Source organism: Panthera leo, chromosome F2 (assembly GCF_018350215.1).
Source record: "Panthera leo isolate Ple1 chromosome F2, P.leo_Ple1_pat1.1, whole genome shotgun sequence".
Taxonomy (NCBI): domain Eukaryota; kingdom Metazoa; phylum Chordata; class Mammalia; order Carnivora; family Felidae; genus Panthera; species Panthera leo.
Genome location: NC_056695.1, coordinates 54,948,300 through 54,961,802, shown reverse-complemented (window position 1 = coordinate 54,961,802; position 13,503 = coordinate 54,948,300).

Genomic DNA, 13,503 nt, shown 5'->3' with positions numbered 1-13,503 from the left:
TGTATGCATACTTAAATGTAAAATCCTTACATAAAAAAAATCCATCAAAAGAATGACAAGATAAGACACAGACTGGGAGAAAATATTTGCAAAAGATATGCTTGATAAAGGACTGTTACCAAAATATTCAACAGTAAATTCAACAGTAAAAAAATTCAACAGTAAAAGAAATGAAAACCCTGAACATATTCTTCACCAAAGAAGATACACAGATCAGATGAATGGATAAAGAAGATGTGGTATATATATATATAATGGAGTATTACTCAGCAATCAAAAAGAATGAAATCTTGCCATTTGCAACAATATGGATGGAACTAAAGGGTATTATGCTAAGCAAAATTAGTGAGAGAAAGACAAATATCATATGACTTACTCATATGTGGAATTTAAGATACAAAACAGAAGTATGAGGGAAGGAAAGCAAAAATAATATAAAAACAGGGAGGGGGACAAAACATAAGAGACTCAAATACAGAGAACAAACTGAGGGTTGCTGGAGGGGTTGTGGGTGGGGGGATGGGCTAAATGGGCAAAGAGCATTAAGGACACTTGTTGGGATGAGCACTGGGTGTTATATGTAGGGGATGAATGACTGGATTCTACTCCTAAAATCATTATTATGCTGTATGCTAACTAATTTGGATGTAAATTAAAAAAATAATAATAAAAGAAAAAAAAGAAGATATACAGATGGCAAAAAAGCATATGAAAAGAGGTTCTACATCATATGTCATCAGGGATTGAAAGATTACTGTACACATATCACAGTGGCCAAAATCTGAAATACTGACAACGTCAAACACTAGCAAGGATATAAAGTAATAGGAACTCTTATTCGTTGCTTAGGAGAATGAAAAATGGCCGCAGCCACTTTAGAAGACAGTTTGGAAGTTTCTTACAAAACGAAACATACTCTTACCATATAATCCAATAATCACACTACTTGGTATTTAGCCAAAGAAGCTGAAAACATATCCACACAAAAACCTGCACACAGATGTTTATAGAGTTTTATTCATAACTGCCAAAACTTGGAAGGATTCAATATGTCCTTCAGTCAGTGAGTGAATAAATAAACTGTGGTAGATCACAACAATGGAGTATTATTCAGCATTAAAGAGAAGTGAGTTATCAAACCATCAAAAGATATGGAGGGGCCTGAAATATCTATTACTATATGAAAGAAGACAATTTTAAAAGGCTATATATTATATAATTCTAACTAAATGACATTCTGGAAAAAAAAACAAAACTATGGAGCGGCCCCTGGGTGGTTCAATCAGTTAAGCATCCAACTCAATTTCAGCTCAGGTCATGATCTTATGGTTCTTGAGATGGAGCACTGCATTGGGCTCTACACTGACAGCTCAGAGCCTGCTTGATATTCTGTTTCTCTCTCTCTCTCTCTCTCTGCCCTCCCCTGCTTGTGCTCACTCTCTCCCTCTCTCTAGAAATAAAATAAATAAACTTTTTGTTATATTTCTTCCTTTTAAAATATTAAAAAATCAAAACTATGGAGATGGTAAACAGATCCATGGTTACCAGGGACTTATGGGGAGAGAAGGATCCAGAGGCGGAGCACAGAGAAATTTTAGGGCAGTGAAACTATTCTGTATGATACTATAATGATATACAGAAATTATTATCACATTTGTCCAAACCCATAGAATGTGTAACACCAAAAGTGAACCCTAATATAAACTATGGACTTTTGGTGGCATTGATGTGTCAATGTAGGTTCATGCATTGTGACAAAAGTAGTACTCTTGTGTGGGATGTTGATAGTGGGGGTGGCTGTACATGTGTGGGGCAGAGGATATATGGGAAATCTTTGTATCTGTGGCTCATTTTTGCTATGAATCTAAAACTGCTCTAAAAAACAAAGTCTAATTAAAAAAATCCAAATAAAATTTCTGCTGAAGCCCATTAGTTCTAGTACATACAGTTAATAAAATTAGGCTTAATAAATATCTCTAGAGATCTACAATTCTGCAATGGAAAAAATCATTGCAGAACTGATCCAAATAGAATGTCTGTGACACTCATTAGTCCTGGTGTATTAATATCATAAAATCAGGCCTACATTTCCAGACATTTACCTGTGTAATATACTACACGAACAAATTTATTTAGTAAAAGTGACTACTATAATAGTTTTAGAATGTCTCAGTTGTCAGCTTTCTTAGGTAGTAATTAGTCTATTGTCAGAACAATTAAGAGTCTGAGATTTTACCTTACTTGCTAGCTAATAAGTTAGACTGCCACAATTTTATGGATGCTGACAGAAGACACAAGACTCCTGGGTCAGAAATGAAGATGGATTATTACACTAAGCAATAGCAGTAGCTAGAGTATCAACATTACTCTGCTGTTTCCCTAAGCCATAATTCCTACATGACTGTGTCAAGTGGATCAGATAGCTACACAGGCAGTAGGTTGGATTATGACAGAGGAACTCCAAACTTAGGGACTAGAATATTTTACAATAGCCAGTAACCATGCTTGCCCTTTTCTGGAGGAAAGTATTGACTTTATCATACTGTAAAGTAGGCATAGTTGCCTTTTTCCTAAGGAGGAGATACTGTATCTTTCAAAATGGCTTTCTACACAAACATTCTAGAAGATAGCATGGAACAAGAAGCCTTGCTTACATGATGGGCAGAAATGCCAAAGATCAGTGGAGAATTGTTACTCAAATTTTATAAACATTGAACTTTTGATGCTTTAAAAAAGTTAAATAATCATGCAAATGAAATTCAATTGCTATATCAGGCTATTGAAAATAAAAATTTTTAGAGAGTTTTGTCTGTTCATTTCTCTCTTCACTGGGTATTGGTTTTTCTTTAATAAACAAGGTATTTTTGACATTTTATTTGTCACTGAAGTATAAGTTCTGTGTATCCCAGGGTTTGGGAATCACTAGTAGTTACTTTAAGTATTAAATTGCAAGGGGGTGCCTGGGAGGCTCAGTCAGATGAGCATCCAACTTCATGATCTCATGGTTCCTGAATTCAAGCTCCGTATCAGGCTTGTTGCTGTCAGCACAGAGCCTGCTTTGGATCCTCTGTATTCCTTTGTTTCCCTCTCTCTCTGCCCCTTCCCTGCTTGCTCTCTCTCTCTCTCTCTCTCTCAAAAATAAACATTAAAAAAAAATTAAATTGCAAGAGGTGAAGGTACTTGTCACCAGTTACAATTAGAAATTCAGAACCGCTAGGGGTGCCTGGATGGCTCAGTCAGTTAAACTTCTGAATTCCGCTCAGGTGGTGATCTCATCTGAGCCCTGTGTTAGGCTCTGTGTGACAGCTCAGGCCTGGGCCTGCTTCAGATTCTGCGTCTCCCTCTCTCTCAGCCTCTCCCCCACTTGCACTCTGTCTCGTTCTCTCCCAACAAATAAACATTAAAAAAATTCAGAACAGCTAAATTTGTATAAATGTTTAAGCACTCACAGAGGTGAAAAATAACTGATACAAACTGAGTTATTTTTCTTTTGTTACCAATAGTACAGAGTAGCCTCAAGGTGAACTTTGTGTCTATTTGGAAAAATTATATGGTAACATATCATTTATTTCTCAATGTAACCTCACTGAAATTTGAGAAACATTTTTATTCCTCTCCCAAACTGAATACATTAGTGCTAGGACTTCCTACTAAGTGAAAACTGAAAAGTTTATCATTGAGTACAAATTTGTGCTTTATTTTTAACAGCATCATTCTGTATGACTGAATATCACTGCAACAGAGTTAGAATAGAATTGCAAAAGAAATAACAAAGAAAATAAAAACACCAAAATTTGTTTTATTTACATTTCCGACATTTCGGAGTATCATCATAGCTAATTGCTTAAAAGGTTATGCTCATCTTAGATAGGATATAGCAACACACTAAGATTTTTGAGCTATTAAACATATCGGGCATAAGTCACCTTGTTTAAATGAAAGCATTCATAACGAACTTGCAAAAAACAGAAAAGAAGCCAACACTTATAAGCACAGGAAGTTCTGACTTCAAAGAGAAATATCAGAAGAGAAGTAGATAAAATTTTTATGAAGCAGGGTATCATTTTATTTTTTTCTAGTTTTATGACTTACTGTTAATGATAGATATTCTTGACAAAAGAAGTCAGATGTCCAAATCAGAAAATGTGACTCCAGAATAACATGATATATTTTTCTGGTAATGGGACAGTATCAAAATCAGGGTACCTTAGGAGTTATTATAGCAAATATTGTAATGTTGGGATTTTCAATTTTCATCCACACTGATATTGTCGCAAAGGGGAAAATTATAAAATATAGTCACTATTTCAAGGAATTCATCATTCATTTAAAAAATTTTTGAATATAGGTAAGAAAAAATAAACCTAATGTTGGTGAACACATGTTTTCTCCTTTCCTAGAGCTAATACTTTTGTATTTTAGCATGTTGATATGTGTGTCTACCCCCATTACCAAACCATAAGCTTTTTGAATGCAGAGATGTTTCAGTTTTAAAGGATCAGAATAGAATGACAGAAGAGTATGAACATAAGGGGATAGCAGCCACAGGACCACCCTAGAGTCTCTCTACATAGCCTGACTGAAAGTGTAGTCATCACAGAGAAAAGAAAGATGAAGGAAAGATAGAAATATTTCATGAAAGCTGAAATCTTTTGAACCCCTGGGTCTCATGATGGCAAAATTAAGCTTGCATTTAGTTTTCTCGGTGATATGAAGAAGCAACGAGATTAAGAACCAAATGAAGCCAATTTAAGTTGGATTTATGCCACTTGCATAAAAAAAAATGCTGACTTATACAGGTAGAAATCATATATGGTAATTATTATTATTCCTTGCTTATTAAGTATGAAAAAGTGGGTTATCATCCATTGTATGCCACGAGAATTAATTGGGCACATTTCTCCTAAGATCCGTACTTAGTGATATTCTGAAATCTTGAAGTCAGCCACAGTAGGAATATTTACAACACAGAATGTAGCAAATACTACAAACCAGACTCTTTCCCTCCTTCCCCTAAGAACCAGTTGTTAAATGTTTACAAGGTTTAACAGGTTATAATCACAGAATCATATCCCTCAAGTTAGACTCTTACGGCCATATCATCCATCATGAAGCCTTTGAAAATTAAAGAGTTATTAATAGTGGTAATTTTCTTCATGTCTAAAGATGTTTGCCGTCATTTTGGTTTTAATTGTAAATTATACCTACTCATATAAACCCCAAAACCAAACGTGACTTTATGGGAAAATGTTCAGAATAATTTATTAAATTTTAATTCCAAGATATCTCTGAAATACTGGAATGAATCAGGCATTCTGGGTATCTTAATAAAGATTAAGTAGTTGTTTGGCTTTTGAATACCAAGGAGACTGACAACTGTTATTATCAATATTACTTATCTCAATCTAATTAGCCTCTTTTTAATCAGTTTTTCTTGTGACTATGTATTTGGCTCTGCCTCTGAATTTTCCTCTACACCTTCCATATTTTCCCCTCAGTATCAAATTACTTCTTTTTATCTTTTTACTTAGATGTTTCTATTTCTTTTACTCTTTGTATCTCTCAGTAAATTCTCTATGCCTCTCCACTTTTGCTTCTCAGTCTCCATATGTTTGTCTATTTCTATGAAAGTCTTGAGATAATGATTATTTTTGTGTAACTCTAATGATAACCTAAAGCATGCAAATCTGACTAACAATTGTAATGTTATTAACACTTTATGAATACAAACTAGGAAAACCCTATCCTAATGTATACAAATTAAATGCATACAGTTGAGTTAACTTGACCATTAATTAACAGTCCACACACAAATTAAGTATAAAATTATGTGCTTGGCTCTGTATTTGGCACAAGTAAATTAAAAAGCAATGCTTGCTGTATTTATGAACAATAATCTAGATTCATAAATGTGTTGTGAAAATATAGTCTGAAAATGTGTTCTGTTGGTGTGTATGCTGTGCTAGGGAATCACACTAGAAAGCCCACTAACCAGAACTTAAGTGATGAGAGAAGATTCTAAAAGGAACTTCTCTTTTCTAAGCTGAAATATGATTTTAAAAAGGAGTTATTCAAGAGAAGAATGGATTGTGATGAAAAAACGCCCAAGGTAAAGAGATGAGCATACGCAAACATCTCAAGGTAAGATAATGGTTCAAGAATAAATGTGGAAATTGGTAGGAAGATGGCAGCCTTTTATGATCAAAGAATTGTGACGAGGAAAACTCCCTTTTATCTATCTTACTCTTTTCCATGCTTTTCCTGTCCACAGTCAATTCAATTACACAAGAATTGATTTTTTCAATTTCATTTGCTTTAAGCCCTTTGCTTTTTGTTACCACTTGATTAACTTTTCTAAAAAAAATTTAATGTTTATTTTATTTTGAAAGAGAGAGAGAGAGAAAACAAGTCAGGGGGTGGGGGCAGAGAGAGAGGGAGAGAGAGAATCCCAAGCAGACTCTGCACTGTCAGCACAGAGCCTGATGTGGGGCTCAATTCCATGAACCATGAGATCATGACCTGAGCCAAAATCAAGAGTCAGACATCACCCAAGTGTCCCACCACTTGATTTGCTTTCAAACTATTTTCTTAATCTCTCTCTTTGTGTCTCTGTCTCTCATCTGTGACCACTACCACTTCTCTCTTGCAACACCTCACTGTCCAATACATAATTTCTCACCATTGCCAAGAGAGGACATAAGGACCTGATCTATATTCTTAACTTTAATTGAGTTTCAGGTAATCATGATTTTTTTTATAATGCATTCATATCTAAATGTATATAATTTATCTATCAAAATTCAGCTCACTTGAATTATAGTATGCATTTTTTCAACCAGTTGTCCTTCACATTATTTGCAAGTTTGCATGGGGTTTTCTGGATATAATCAGATGTCTGGTAAAATCTATACTTGGAGTATAGAATACGACATACATAATAGGAAGCAATCATGTTTCCACTTACCCCCAGAAACTAGGAAGCTAAATTGATAGTTACTGTAATAAAAACAGATAATGCATTCCTGTAGTAGGTGATGTCGGATCACTTCCTCCAAGTAGGTGCACCCATTCCCCCTCATGGCTATGTATGTTGGCAGGTAAGGCTCATAACTTCCCCTTCTTCCAGAGAATTTTTAATGCCACAACAACAGCCAACAACAAATGACTAACTATCATGGGGTTACAAGAGGTAGGGCCTCTTTTCCAGATGGCACCAATTTGTAGTGTAATTGCTATTCCACAGCACAACATTGCTTATCTTTATTCTTCTGTCTTTTCTCATCTTCCCTTTTACTGCAGATACTTCTCAATAAATTCTTTCACAAGATTTTCTTCCCTAACCTCTGTTTCTAAAGAACTTAACCTGAGACAGCACCTACAGTCTGTCTTGGGAGATTAAACCAAAGTATGTGAAAGTTTGGTATGCTGAGCTCCTAAATGGTGACTTTGAAAGAGCACCGCATCTTGTGGGGCATCAGCGCTTGTCTAAATATATAGAGAAAGCACACCATGGCCTGATGATATGGAGAGTTTTAAAAAATGAACACAAATGAGGCTTTTTAGATATCCTGTTTTCATTTACTTATACTTTATGGAAAGTCCTTGAAATGATGTGTTCCAGTGACTGTGAGATATGGATCCTTGTGGCACAATCTATTCCTCTATGCTAAGGCTTAATTAATATGTGATTAAATACTCCAGAACAGCTTTTTAAAATTCTGTGTAAAATCTAGCCATATTGATACAACTAATGCAATTACCTTACCTTTCAACCAGAGGTCTGAAAGGCTGGCATGGATGAGCTATCTTAATGCTACTGTGTTTTTTGACTTTCTCTTTATGATATCACCCTAGCCCCCTTTTCTAGCCTATTAAAGCATCCCAGACTCTGACTCCATCATAAATAATCTGCGAATTATAGTTTCTGCTAACAACTACATGAGCCTGGAAATGAAGTTGGCCCTAGCTGAGCTTCAGATGAGACTGCAGCCCCAGCCATTATCATAACTGCAGCCTTGTAAGGCCCCAAAAGAAACGACCCAGCTGAGTCATGCTAAAACTGCTTACCAGCAGAAACTATGAGATTTTTTTAAGTATGTTGTTTTAAGCTACAACTGTGATAATATTGTCATATGGACAATACATCTTTCCAAAGAGAAGAAAAAAATCTAGACTTATCCTCGCTACATGCAATTCTGAATGAAGAAATACCTCTTTCCAAATATTCCAGGCTAAATAAAATTCTCCAGAATTTTAGATTGGATCAAATGCCCATTGTTGAACCAGTTACATTGACATTTGATTTACAAGATCTAGGTCATATGTCAAAGCCAAGAGCTATGGGTACTGATAATATTGGAGGGTCATTTCCTGAAAGGAAAAGAGAGATTGTAATATCAGAAGAAGGAATTCTTGCCAGCAAAACTAGATGTCCCCCATAACATTCCTGAATCACAACACAAATCCTACTTTCTATTCAAAAGTAATTGCATGGTGATTGGATGAGGCAGGTAAAATATAACTTATATTTTGAAAATAACTAAAAAAATAAATATTTTAGAAATTATAATAGAAAAAACTACTAACATGTGGCTATCAAATATAAAAATATAACCAAAGATGAAAAATAAGAATTTTTTTCTTATTTAATAAGAAATTAAAATAAGAAAAAGAAGAATTCAAATTTTAGAAAGTCAATACAATTCTCTAATTACTTAGACTATAGTCAGATCATTAGATCTTGATAATGACAGAGTAGCAAAGATATTCATGTCATTAGTATTTGATCTGTGTTTAACTTTCTGCGTTGGGCCTAGAGCATTTACTAAGAAGGCTAAAGCTTTTATTTTTAATTAAAAGAGAGTTTTGTGGTTTTCATAGCAAAAGCACAGGCCAATCACTCACAAATTAGATCCAAAGATACAAGTTTGTGGTGATTTATAAATATAAATCCTATAACAAGGATAGATATGGTTATTTTAACTTATCAATATGTCTTTGAAGATATTTTTAAGATTAAGTTACCAGTTACCATGATGTTATCTCTTAGTATTACCAACAAAAAAATGTCTGTAGAGGAAGGACAAGATAAGAAGCTGACTGTATGCAGAATGTTTATTCTAATTATATCACTCATATCATACCTAATTCAGAGCCCTTCAAAGTACATGCATCCCAGAGGCAAGACCATTTCCCAGTTCATTTATAATCTCTCTATTTGCAGCCAATAACAAGGAAATTTGCCTTGGAAATGCCCCTTCATTATAGAAAAGCAAACTGATTTGAAAAATTTTAGGTAAAATACTTCAATGGCAAAATGTATCCCTTCATTAAGGAACTAATGTTTATGTCCCTATGACTTCATGTATTATTTTATAAAATGTTACCTTGCCATTAAATGCAGTAGTGAAAAGTGACTTGCAAGCTTTTAACAGGGCATAACCCCTAGAATTTAAGGACAGGTTTAGGAAATATCATCACTGAAAGTAAAGCTAGTATGTAGATTAAATAAGCCAAATAAAGTAGCTAATTCTAAGAAATAGTCTGAGTGGAATTCAGATATCTCTTAAATATCATCAGGTTACTTAATATGAAATGAGTCCCATGAAACCATCAAAAGACAAACACTAAGAGGAGAGACTCTCTACTTCACTAACATCAGAAGAGGGCAGCATTTCATATGAAGGCTAAAATGAAGGGGCCCATGGATTAGAATTTTTTCAACACAATCCAAGATATAAATTCTATTCTGAGATACCAGAAAAATAGAAGTATACAAAAGGAAGACTAATAGAGAAATGAGTGAAATTTACCCATTTGCTAAAAAAAATCTCAAAAAAGACTACAATTATATCACTAGATCTAAGATGATGATGAAGTAGCCAAGACCCACATGACATAACTATTTTCTGGATAGGTATGTTGTAGAGAAAGATGTATGGAATATCCTTCATGACTACCTTATCCCTTTGCTCTGATTATGTGATCCTCAAGCCATTTCTGGTCCAAGACAAGCAATCAAAAATAATTAAGCATCTTACATTATCAAGTAGAGTTTTCTGTTGATCTGAGCCTTCTAAACACCAAAGTATGAGGACCTGACTTTGAGCCTGGAGTCTCCCTATCAAGGTGCACACATAAGACCCCACTGCAAGAGGCAGCTTATACTTTTCTCTTTTTTTCTCTTTACCATATGTTTCTACACTATATATTAGGAGTATAAAAGTTTAAGTACTTTACATTTTTTTCAAAAAAATTTTTTCTATACTTCAAATACTGTAGTGCGTTTTCCTGTAATAATAGTCCCACACTGTACTAATCGTACATTTATTGCAAAGAAGTTCACATCATATGATTATAACAGAAACTAATGAAAAGATATTAAGATAATAGCACTGCAGAAAAGTAACAAGTTTTTAAATTAACTTATGTTAAAATTGAGTCAAGCCCCACCATGCATTCTTAGTTTTTGGTGAAGATATTTAATCAACTCTCTTACAGATTGAATTATTATACCAAACTACACTAAAATTACATTACTGTACCAGACCAGCATATATTATTGTCATATACCAGAATATCAATGACTCCTTCTAGCTTTGACCCTGTTTAACTCGAGCATTAATAGAACATGGATTGATATTAAATTAGCAAAGATATATTATTTAAACAAAATTCAATTTTATCTTAACCCCATGATCATAACATTAATGCATAATTGTGCTAGTGAGCTTCCTAAATAAGGAGGTTCATGAGAAATGTGCTTGCACTAGAAAACAATGTCTGATCATAACATAGAGGTTACATTCATCTACCTCTTCCCTAGTGAGGCTGCAAGAGAAGAGAAAAGAGGGGAAAGGATAGGAAGGGAAGGTAAAGGAAGGGCAGGGAAGGGAAGGGAAGGGAAGGGAAGGGAAGAAATAAGAAAAGAAACTATATCCTCATCTTTCTTATTTATTTGATAATTCACTTTTATAATCCAACTTCCAAGCTCCAGACATCAGGGTACCCTATTTCCAACTGCAGATTGGGGGAGCAGTGAAATCTTTCTGAACTATAGAAATAAGCATAGAATTGAATGAGAAGAAGTTAATTAAGGAGAAGTCAGAAGAAGTAAGGCCTATCTGATAATACTGAAAGTCAAAGTCTGTACTAAACCAATGAAAACTGGGGGTGAGAAATTATAAAAGTTCATAAATGCAAGTTGGAACTAAGTTTGACCTATGGAGTAGGCAGAGGAGTCATTGGAAAAAGCCACCTCTACAATGTGCTATGAAGGATCCCAAAGACAGGAGGCAATGGGTAAGTTACTACATTTTTCTTAATTTAAGCTTCTTCTTGTTTTATTTTATTAAGTTTATTTATTTATTTTGAGAGAGAGAAAGGGAGGAGCAAAGAGAGAGGGAGAAAGAGAATCCCAAGCAGGCTCTGTGCTGTCAGCACAGAGCTGGATGCAGGGCTTGATCCCATGAATCATGAGATCATGACATGAGCCAAAATCAAGAGTTGGAAACAACTGACTGAGCCACTCAGGCACCCCAAGCTTCTTGTTTTAAATCAAGGTGCAAGTGATAGCTACCTCATAAAAACAGAATGTTACAAAGATTAACTTGAATGATAATGCAAAGGATTTACTTGTGTCTACTACAATAAAGGAACGAAGTACTAGCAAAGGAGGGCTATTAATAAAAGGATTACCTATTTTAACTAGTGCTTACAAAGAAATATAGCATCGAAGTGATTTCAGTTAACATCTGCTAAGGGATCAATCGACTCTTGGTTAAGAAGCAGCCGGAGTAGGAAACTTGAGTTTGAAAGTAAAGGTTGATAGTCCTAGGCAGGAACCAAAAACAAATTGAAGGCACTGTTTAGGGCAGACCCTTGTTGACACTGAATACAGTGTTAGTTAATAATTCTCCAGATCCAAAATGTGTGAGCTTGATTCTCCCACTTTTCTACAATGTTAAGAACTACAAATAGCAAGAATTTTAAAGCTTGACCCAGCCTTCTGTCTTTGCAGGAAAGCACTAGGAGAAATACTCAGTTGATTTAATGAGGACATTCTATAGGCTTTTTAATTTAATTTCCTAACTCTTCACTGCTTAATTTACTCTTGGGGGATGCATTTATTTGCTGTACTAATAGATCATTAAGGAAAACATCATTCATTTAAGCACATGCACATAATATATAAAAGAGCATTACATAATTTCTGGTAGAGTTCTGAGGTCTAGAGAAAACCCTTTGTTTCACTTGTGACTTTACAAATTATTTGTTAAAGACTGATACTGAGATTCAATATGTGAAAAGATCTTGTGCTCAGATATTGCTACAGAAATATAAACATGAAACCCATTTCGCATTTTATCATTTAGTAAACATTTGTTGAGCACTTGCTACTGGGTCTATAGGGAATTACAGGGTAGCCATAGTTTTCCTAGAGACACAAAGCACTTTTCCTACTTACTGCCCCTTAATCATTTCTGCCAGCCTCAGTCAAGTTGGTGGTCTTCTGTTTTCCTTATTCATCATTCACTGATTTACTTTATGTAGGTGATGAAAGGAATAGAAAATGTGAGGCACCTGGGTAGCTCAGTCCATTAAGCACCCAACTCTTGGTTTTGGCACAGGTCATGATCTAATGGTTCATGGGTTCAAGCCCCGCATTAGGCTCTGTGCTGACAGTGTGGAGCTTGCTTGGAATTCTGCATCTCTCCCTCTCTCTCAGCCCCTCCCCTTCATGCTCTCTCTCCCTCTCTCTCTCAAAATAAATAAACTAAAAACAATAGAAAGTGTCAAATTAAGAAGAACTTGAAACTATGAAAATGTCATTTAAACATGGTACTATAAGAACAACAGAAAAGTGATAGTTTGTCACATTTGGATTACAGAAGGTTTTCAGTAAAGTAGAAGAAGGCCCAAGAGTGTGATTTTGTTACATGAAACTAGGATGGAATGCCACAGACAGGGATTATCCATGCCCCACTAGTTGTATCTCTTCCCCAAGCCTACAGTTAACCTTTGAAATGCTGACCAGAGAGAACATTCTCTGTTGTAAAATCTTTTATGCACATTCATAGCCTTGGTCATTATATAGATAGTGTCAAAGGTAATTTAACCTTTATAGTGTCATATAAGTTAAGACAGATTTGTGTCTCAGTATTTGATAGTTTAGAAATATCCTTGGGTTTCCAGCTCATGTAAACATTTATAAAGCGTTTAACCTAGTGACCATGATAATTTATTTGAACTACTAGGATATTAAAAAGAGATCATCAAACATTTGCATTAGCTAAATGAAATTTATCCCCAAAGGCGATGTTATCCTAATTGACATTCTAATATGTATAATAATTAGAATGTTAAAAAATAAGTTCTATAGAATCTGTAAACTAATTTTACACATAAAAAGAACATACCTTAAGGAAAATTTTGGTTCCTTGTAGAAAGATGTATTCATATCCTTGAATTTATTTATCTTTCTCCATTCTTTATTTTTTTTAA